Source organism: Diospyros lotus, chromosome 12 (assembly GCF_014633365.1).
Source record: "Diospyros lotus cultivar Yz01 chromosome 12, ASM1463336v1, whole genome shotgun sequence".
Lineage (NCBI taxonomy): Eukaryota > Viridiplantae > Streptophyta > Magnoliopsida > Ericales > Ebenaceae > Diospyros > Diospyros lotus.
The window spans coordinates 10,417,285-10,427,495 of record NC_068349.1 but is presented as its reverse complement, the minus strand read 5'-3'; positions in this window follow the sequence as shown (position 1 = coordinate 10,427,495).

Here is a 10,211-nt window from a genome sequence, read left to right as displayed (position 1 = left end):
TAAATTTGGGCATGTCTTTTATCTTAATCCTCTTCTTTTCATTTTTCATTTATTTTATTAAATTGTAGGCCAAAGACTGATCCAGTCAATGCAGAATTGTTGCATATATAAACTTTGGTTTGTTGAAAATCTGTTTTTGTTAGATTAGATGGGTCTACCATATAAAATACAATTGATGCATGCAACACTTAATTTATTATTATTGTCTTTTTTTTTTTTTTTTTTGGGGGGGGGGTGTTTATTTTTTGAGAGGCTTCTCCCCAGTTGCCATGTGAGATTTCTGCATTCTTTGGTCTGGAATTGTCAATGTCTCCTACGCAGTAGCTTGTGTGCCTTCCACTAGGAACATTTAAGTGAACGGTATTCTTTTCCTACCAAGAAGAAATGGAAAAAGAAAAAGTTTATTATAATAATAATAATAATTAGGGTGACACTTGTAGCCACTGTTAATATTGCAAAATAAACACATCCGAAAAGAATTCTTGTCTCAAACTTGGGTTGATAGTAAAAGTGAAACTTCGATAGATATGACACGACAGGGTAGGATTTATTCAACATGGTGGAATTCCTTGATCAACAACTGCCCAATAATCTATCTAGATAGTATAGACCCACCCTTGACCTGCACATGACAACTTTTTTGTATCTTCCTGTGGACCCCCATTTTTGTTCTTTTTCATTTATTTATAAATTCATTCATTTCTGCCCCCAATCAACTGTTCCAAGTTTGACCCTTTGAATGAATTTTGGGTGGGCCACTTTTTTTTTTTTTAAAAAAAGGGCCATCTCTTTTTCGGGGCTTAATGGACGAAAAATGCTATTGGTACACTCATTTTATACATCTTGAGTTATATAAGGGGTATTATGATCAAAAAAAACCCCTCATGAGGTGCATAGAAGCGCATGGTATTTTAGTCATAATATCTCCTTATATAATTCAAGATGTACAAAATGAGTATAAATCTAGCATTAATAGATAGTCAGTGTTTTTATTGAGAATAGAAGAGGGTCGTCATTTTTTATTTATAAAAAATAACCCTTATCAATATTATTGAGGCAAACCTCCAATAATAAGATATTAATATTTGTGATAAATTCCTTTCCCCTTTCATGAACTCACCCCTCAGGAGCATACCACACCTTCTCAACCATGAGATATTAGTATTAATTTTCTCTAAAATATTCATTTATACATAATTTCGTAGTCTGTCAAATGGATTTTTCTAAGACTCCAACTTAATATATTTTTGCATATTTACATTATCATTCATTCCTATTAATAGTACAGATTTATAAGAAAAGACAAAATTAAATATTCATTTGCATAGTTGTTATATACACACACACAAAAAAAAATAAAAAAAAAAATTCATTGCTTGCAGGCATTTGCATTTATGTACTGTTACTACTGCCTGTATCCTCCATTAATATTAAAATTTGCATAATTATAATCAAAATTCCATCATTAAAAACCGTAGTGATTGATTTGTTATATATAATTCTGCCAAACTTATTTAATTTTTTGAAGGGCCCACTTAGTGGGCCCTCTCCTGGTGAGGGGAACAACGTCCAGTCTTGTTGGGCTCAGCCTTCCCAAAAGTCATGAATGGCTTCAACTGTGCACTGGGAAGCCCAGGGGCCAGGGGTAAGTAAAGCTGTTCTTCTCTTTTGATTGTTTTGTTGATTTTCTTTGTTAATGGATAGTTGATTTATAAAATATGATGCATTTGTCATTAATTAATAAAAAAACTTTTAAATTAACAATAGATATGTTTTATTTTCAAATAATATGTACTTACTGTACCTAATGGTTAACATTATCCTTTTAAAAATATATATCAATTTGGAAAACTTTATTTTTGACATGTTTATTACTCAAATCAAGGGTATATTACTCTTTTTAAATTATTAAAAATGCCTTACAATGATGATAATCTTTATGGGGATAGGTCATTATATAACTATTGGAGTAGATTGGATTTGTAAATTATTTTTTATAATATAAATTATTAAGGGTAGTGTGTTGTAAAAATTATTTGATGTGTTAGGAGTGTGTCAATATCCTTACCTTTTGTTTTTAACCTTTAATTTTAACTACACCCATTAGTTAATCTAACATGTGGCAATCAATTAATTATTATAAATATTTTCTATACTATTAAAAATTTGATATATTAATAAATTTCGTATTTATTAAGATATTATTAATAAATATTTTTATTTTATTAAAAAAGAAGAGTTTTATTTTATCAAATGTTCAATTCTATTTTTTACATAAACAAAATAAAGTTATATTATATTGTCTTTCCAAATAAAAAAAATAATTTTTATATTATTATTTATCTAAACAAATCTCTATATTGGTTGATTCATTACAATACAAAGCATTTTGTCTTTTTCCCTCACCCCTCAGCCAAATAGAGTATAAAAGAATGTGCTGCTTGTAATATGTGAAAGATGCTAATTAAATAGCTTCATTGAGGCCACATTCTAGTCCACTAACAATAATAATAATAGACTTAGGAAAAGGGAAGAGGAGTTGATTTCTCAACCTCAATATTAAAGGCTGAGTGATGTGGTCTAGGTTTCATCTTGGACACTTAAATTAACACATGAGCCAAAGTGAAAGCTGACCCCCTTGTTTAGTGCTTACTGCCTTGTGGGTTGTGTTTGGGGAGCCACAAGGATACCAATATTTTTCTTCCTTTCCTTTTCATAATCTCCTTCACAACTCACAATAGATGCAATCCCAATTGAGCCACAACCTTCAAAACACAATATTCATCTAATTTAATTAAAAGTAAATTGTTTCCAATTTTTTGTAATTTGAGTTATTTGTACAAAAAGTTTTTATACTTTAAAAATGACTCTAGAAATCCTTTTAATTTAATATTTTTTTGAACGCACGATGATGTGGCACCCAAACTCCTTAGAAATTACACAAATTAATGCCCCTAGCACTCCATGGATGACATGAGGCTAAGAATATCAAAGGTCTAGGCCTAGATCGAGTTTGTCTCCACAAATTTGAGTCCAAGATCCAACTTAGCTGCCCTTGAGCTCCTTTATGGAAGATTTGATCCAAAGGATTGGACTAAAATTCAAACTTAGACTTGAGTCCACATAGCTTCTTATCTAGAGGTAGGTTAGTGGGTTCAAATTCAACCTTCAACTTGATATGATCATAATTATTTATTAGGCTCACATTTGATTGTCTATGTGGCATGATTGTGATTCTCTGTTGGCTCTACAATGTGTTTATATAAGGGGCACAAATTTCAAGAGTTAAGTACCTAATTGATAATATCATTATTATGTCATTATACCTTTAGTTTTGTGACTAACTTGATCATCGAAAGATCCATTGAAAAACATAGCACTACCTTTCCTTTGTAGGCTAATTATACCTTTAGTTTTGTGACTAAATTGATCATCGAAAGATCCATTGAAAGACATAGCACTACATTTCCTTTGTAGGCTAAGTAGATATTGGATAAGGTTGGGATCAAGAACAACTCATCAGGATCAAGGAAAACTAATCACAAACATAACTCTTGTACGAGTCAGGTGGTGATTGGCTCCAAAACATCATCAACACACATTTGTCACAAATGGGGTTAACTAAACCTTAATTAAATCCTGACTAAGTTAAAATTTAACTCAAAATAAAAAATAAAAACAAAATATAAAAAAGAAAACTTGTTGAATGGACCCGTCATTAGCAATTAGTTCTAGTGGACAGAAGAACCCAGTTGGGGGTGGGGAGGAAATAAGACGAAAAAGAAGAAGACAAAGAAAGAGTAATTGTTGCAACGATAGCAATATGTGATTTTCTCATCAATAAGGATGAAAGAAGTCGAAGTAAAATAAGAAAATGAAGGGTTTTGAATGATAGGTGTTCTTCTTTGTTAGCTGCATTTTGTTTTTTTGCTACTTTTCTTCCTCATCAGGTGATGGGCAGGAGGGGTTGGTGACAGCTAGTGAGGTGCCTTCTTCACCAACAATATATGTTGCTCTCTTCTATTGCAAATACAATGGTCATGTTTTATTCGATTTAGCCATCTTTTTTTTTTTTTTTTCATGACTTCCACATGGCTTCAGTTTCAGCTATGAAGACCTTGTCTCCAACGACATGGAATGGGGTTTAATTTGTCTTCAATTTCGACAACAAAGACCTCATCTTACTTATGATGACGAGAAGGCCTCTTCTTCTCTCTCCATGTGTCTCTGTGTTCCAAGAACCCCTGTGATAGATTCTAGAAGGAACCTGTGGCAATTGAGTTCCCTTTGTAACCCATCCACAATGGGTGGGGGGTTCATTCTGAATCTTGATTCCCTTTGTAACCCATTCGCAATGGGTGGGTTCATTTTGAGACTCATCATCATTTCTAGCCAATGATATTTTTTGGTTTTTATTTTAATTAAATTAAGCTTTAAGTTAACTTAATGGGTATTTAATGAACTTACTTTAGTTTAACTAGGCCTAATTAAGTAACGGAGTTAGTAATGGGATAGTGTTTGACAAAAAAATAAATAAATAAATAAAACATGTGGGCTGCCATTTTTAAAGCAAAAGGGGGATCTTTGTGGAAATGATTCAAATCACAAAGGAAGTGTAATTTACCCTTTAATTAAAGAGATTCGAAAACAATTGATAATAATGTATTTGTATTCAATGTTAGGGTTAGTGCTGAGTAACTTTTGAAACCTAAAATTAAATAAAACTAAATTAAGAATGATAACAAGGTGAGGCATAGTTTTCTTTTCTTTGCTCTCGATCTTTATATCATAGTTGTTTTGACCTCCAATCGATAATGAACAAAATAATTTAGAGTGAATTACAATAACCACTGTTATAATTAAAATAATTTAGAATAGTTTGAAAATGAGACAAATAACTATTTTACCTCTATTATATCTTTTTCTCTCTCCAATTACAAAAAATAAAAATACATTCTCATTATTTTATTTATTTATGAATGTAGTAGCGACCTCCCTTGTTATTTGACTATTTTATTTATTTATTGGATAGACAAATGACCATAAAACAAGAATTAGATAGGAAAGTTTGCTAATTAAAGCTAGATAAATAGCACTTGAAAGGTATGACTGCATCTAAATTGTCTTGCCATGCAAGAGTGAACCCTAATTGATTAAGAAGAGAGCAAGATCATTACCATCCCTTTCAATATATTGAAAACCATATGTTGATCTCCAGCATTTTGATTTTGATGATAACAAATCACTTTCTAACACACAAATAAAAGATATAGTCTTAGATAGGGTCTTAAACATTCTTAAGAGTTTTAGGTGTTTGAAAGGATAAGAATAGATGTTTGAACTACCATTAAAAATCCAATCTCCTTTGGACATCCACTACAAAAAAAAAAAAAACACCTTTTAGTGTTACGAAATTTTTTCGTCACTAATTAGTGACAGATTAGCGACGAAATAGTCGTTGTTAAATTTTTACGACGGATTAGCGACAATTTATTCCGTCACTAATTTTTTTTAATATTTTTTGAATTTAGCTACAGAATTAGCAACAAAAAGATCTATCACTAAATAATTTTTAAATTTAGAGACAAATATGACTGTCACTAAATAATTTTCATGATTTTAATTTTAATTTGAAATTTTATTAAATTTTTTAATTTAACGACGGATAATTCTGTCACTAAAAGAAAATAAAATTAAAACTTAATTTAAAATTTTTTTAGCTACAGAATAATTCCGTCACTAATGAGAAAAAAATTTAAATTAAAATTAAAATCTTTTAGCGATGGAATAATTTTGTAGCTAAAATTAAAAAATTTAAAAATTAAATTATAAGTTTTAGTGATGGAATCTATAATATAAATAATTTTTAGTAACAAAAATTTAACTAAATTTAAAATTTTTCAACAATGGAACAATTTCATCGTTAAAATGGAAGAAAGTTAAAATTAAAATTAAAATCTTTTAACGACGAAATCATTTCGTTGCTAAAATTTAAAAAATACAAATTAAATTATTTATATTTTATTATTTTTTAAAAAATATTTCAAACTACGATGTGCACTTGCTCGTTGCTAAGTTTGGGCCTATGGTCGCCCCCTTTCAAATTTCAAAATCCCCCCTAGTGCCTATCTAAATCCCCTCCCATTTCCCTCTTTATACTCTCTCTCTCCCTACCTCACTCTCATAAAGAAAAAAGAGTTATATCCAATTTTTTTGTTACAATCTAGTTTTCATTTGGAAGATACGAGCATCAGTAAAATTTGTAAGGTATTTTCTTTTTCTTTCTTTGTGCATTATATTTTTAGTATTTTATCATTTGCGTGGAAGGGTCAAATGTGTAGAATGATGTTATAATATTAAAGCAATCTACAACTACTGTTGGACCATCGACAGGCCCATTGGGTTAAGACCTATTTTATGATGATGAGGATAATGAGGGTGATGAGGAACAAAATGTAGATATCAATAATGATTATTGTTAACTGTAAAATTATATTTCATTAAGCAAATTAATCGACTTGAATTTCATATTCATTTTTGTTATCTTACATATGAATATGAATTTAAATTTAAAATATTTTTATTTTTATTTTTGTCTCTAAATTAATGATTGTATAAATAAATTTTCAATTTCTATTCAATTAATTAAAATAAATTGTTAATTATAAGAAATTTTATTTATATATATATTTATATTAAATAAATATAAAAATTTACTTTTAAATTTTTATTTATATAATTTTTATTTTTTATTTATGTTTTAATTTTATTTTTTTCTTGAATCAGTGACGAATATAATTTCGTCGTTGATTTTGTCTCTAAATCCATCTGTCGCTAAAATTTAGTGATGGAATATGTCTGTCACTAAACTTGTTACTGAATAAATTAGTGACGAAATTTGAAGTTTTAGCAACGAAATTTTTCGTCACTAAAAACTAAATTTTTTATAGTGCTCTATATAGACATTTGAACCATATTTTCAAATGCTTGAATCTATACGAGAATGTAGCCAAAATTTAGAGTCTCTATATAGATGTCCGAAGGATTGGGCATAGGTGTTTGAAACCTTCACAAAATGTGTCATTGACTTAGGGCTTCATACAAACATCTAAAGCCCAAACTATATATAGACATTTAAAGTTTGTCTAAAATGTATCATAATCACTATAGGTCTATATAGACGTCTGAATCAAGGGATATAGATTTTCAAATGATGTTTAGCAAGTGTTATTGTTCTAGAAACTTATTCAAACTCCCACACTGAAATTGTTTAGACATCAAACATCCTAATAGCTTACAAAAGTTTGAAGGGTTCCCTCAAACGTCTAAACACTATCACAAGAAATACATTTCAACCGAAACCATTTGTTCAATTGACAATTGAACCAAATATCTTCATTTGGTCCTTATATGTTTAAAGACACTTTTTTTTGTTTATCTCTTTCATTTTCAAAGTAGTCAAAAATTAAAGATATTTCTTGTTTTAGTTAATTGAACTTTTGTGTCATTTTTGCTATTTTGTATAACAATTCTTATTTTAATCCATGTCAACATGATAGTATTTGTTCTTCGAAAATATTATTACATTTGAGGATTAGTTTTATAGGATTTGTCTTCTATTTATGCATTACATTTGATAGCTTATGATATAAAGAAGAGGTACTTTGGTGAAGGCATCCAACCATGATCTCCTTTGTTTCTACTAGTTTGTTGAGGAAGTTGTCTATAAGAAGTTTTCTCATTTTTTAAACCAAGGTGCAAAAAATCTGAGAATACAAGTGAGCTATTATGTTAAAGGAAAGAGGTGTTTTGAAGCATACAGAGTTGTAGCTGAATTTACTCAATGTCTTTGTTGTTGTATCTTTGTAAGTGTTGAATCCTTTGTATGAGTCTTAATGATTTTGATGCTTAACAAAATAAATCATGAAAGCATGAAGTAACTTTAGGTTTAGATGAAAAATAATCGAGCATGAAATGAAGAAAACTAAGTTTGAGGTTCTAGAGTCAAATACTCTAGTATTAAAATGTATTGAGAAGTTATACTCAAGTATTTTCTTGAGAAATTGAGAGCATTTCTGATGTAGTCTAAAATACTTGAGTACAGTAAAGTAATACTCAAGTATTTTCTTGAGAAATCGAGAGCAATCTTATGCATTGTACAAATACTTGAGTACAAGAATATAATACTCAAGTATTATACTGTAGCACAGAGAGGGTTTTAAGAAACAACAAAAAATATTCGAGTATTGAGAAAAAAATACTCAAGTACTTGAAGCTTTCACCTAAAATATGAAATAATGCTCAGCAAGACACTTGACTATCATACTTACAATACTCGAATATTTGATGTCCCACCTCCAAAAATTTAAATTTCAAACCATTAGAATGGAAATGTTTTGGTCTAATACATTGGAAATGTTGTGGTCTGATACATTTCCTAATGCATATCTAACTTGTCTCTTATTGTTGCAGACTAACTTTTACAAACTTTGACTTTTAGGGTTATTTAGCAGTTAGTATAGGTTTTGATAGCTATTACTCATGTTAAAGATTATGACTCAATAATTCATTGGGTCTTATATATATACATATAAATAAATAAATTGGATTGTGTCGTTGGTGTCTGAAGCCCAACAAGCCCAAGCTTGTGTGTTTTATCATATTTGTTAATTCCATTTGTGTCCCTTGGCCCATGTATATAAAGTAGCAAATTGGGGAAATTGGCATATTGAGCATTCATGAAATTTGATGCATTTTTCTCTTTGGAAACCTTAGGTTCGTTTCTCTTCTTTGTGTGTATCACTGTAAAGGGGAGAGAAAGTGAGGATTGAGAGTTGGGAATGCTCTAGGATTATAGAACTTGTAATCTTTTGGAAGCTTTGTGTAATCTTGTAATCGTTGTACTGGTGGCCTCGATATAATGGATTGACTAGGGGTTCCAACCCTTGCCGTGAGTAGGATTTGATTCGAACCCGAACACATAAATCCTTATGTTCTTCTTCGTGTGATTGATTGATCGTCTTATTGGTTGCATCATTTTTTCAAGTTCTGTTCTTGTTCTTCATTTTATTGTTTGTAGTTAGTTTTCATTTGGTTTGTTCTTGTTTTTTTTTTTTTTTTGATTTTTGTTGGTTTGGTTGTTTTTTGCGAGACCTATTGTTCGAGGCAAATGCATCAAACATCAACAAGTGGTATCAAGAATAGTACGTAATGGGAACGATGAAGGTAGAACTGGAGAAGTTCGATGGCTAAAGAGATTTCAGCATGTGGCAGAAAAAGATGATAGCTATTCTTGTACAACACTGGTGTTCGAAGGCTTTGGGAGAATAGAAAGAGATTCCGGTGACGATGATAGAACAAGAGAAGTAAGACATGAAGGAGTTGGCGTATAGCCTTCTTATTCTGAACTTGTCAAACAACATTCTCAGGCAAGTGAATGACGAAAACACTATCGCTAAGGTATGGACTAAGCTTGAATCCCTCTATATGACAAAGTCATTGTCTAATAAAATGTACCTTAAAGAACAATTGTTTGGGTTTAAGATGGATCCCTCTAAGACCTTAGAAGAAAATTTGGATGACTTTAAAGTTATTACTATAGGATTGGCCAATATCGATGATTTTTTTTTTTTATGAAAATCAAGCCATATTATTGTTAAATTCCTTGCTAGAGTCCTATAAAGATTTGAAAGCAGCCATAAAGTATTGCCAAGATTTCTTGTCCTTAGATAATGTCTTAGTTGCCCTAAGATCAAGGGATCTTGAAGGTAAGAAAGATAAGAAATCCAACATGGCAGAAGGGCTGCAAGTTAAAGGTAGGTCTGAGAAAAATCTCACTCTAAAGGTAGGAGTGCATCTAGATCTCAGTCTAGGAGTAAGGGTAGTTCTAAACCCCTAAACTATTGGCTATGTAAGAAAGATGGTTATGTTAGGAAAAATTGTCCCTTAAGAAAGAAAGGGAATGATAACCAAATAGATAAGGTGGAAATAACAAACTTTCTTATGGTTATGAAAGTGGAGAGGGGCTGACCATTTTTGAACATAGTTTAAGAAATGAGTGGATCATGGACTTGGGTTGTACCTTTCACATGACTCCTAGAAAAGAATGGTTGTATAACTTTAGGTCAATAGATGGAAGGAAAGTCCTAATGGGAAATGACTAATCTTGTACCATAGTTGGTATTGGGTCTATTAAATTTAAATTGTGGGAT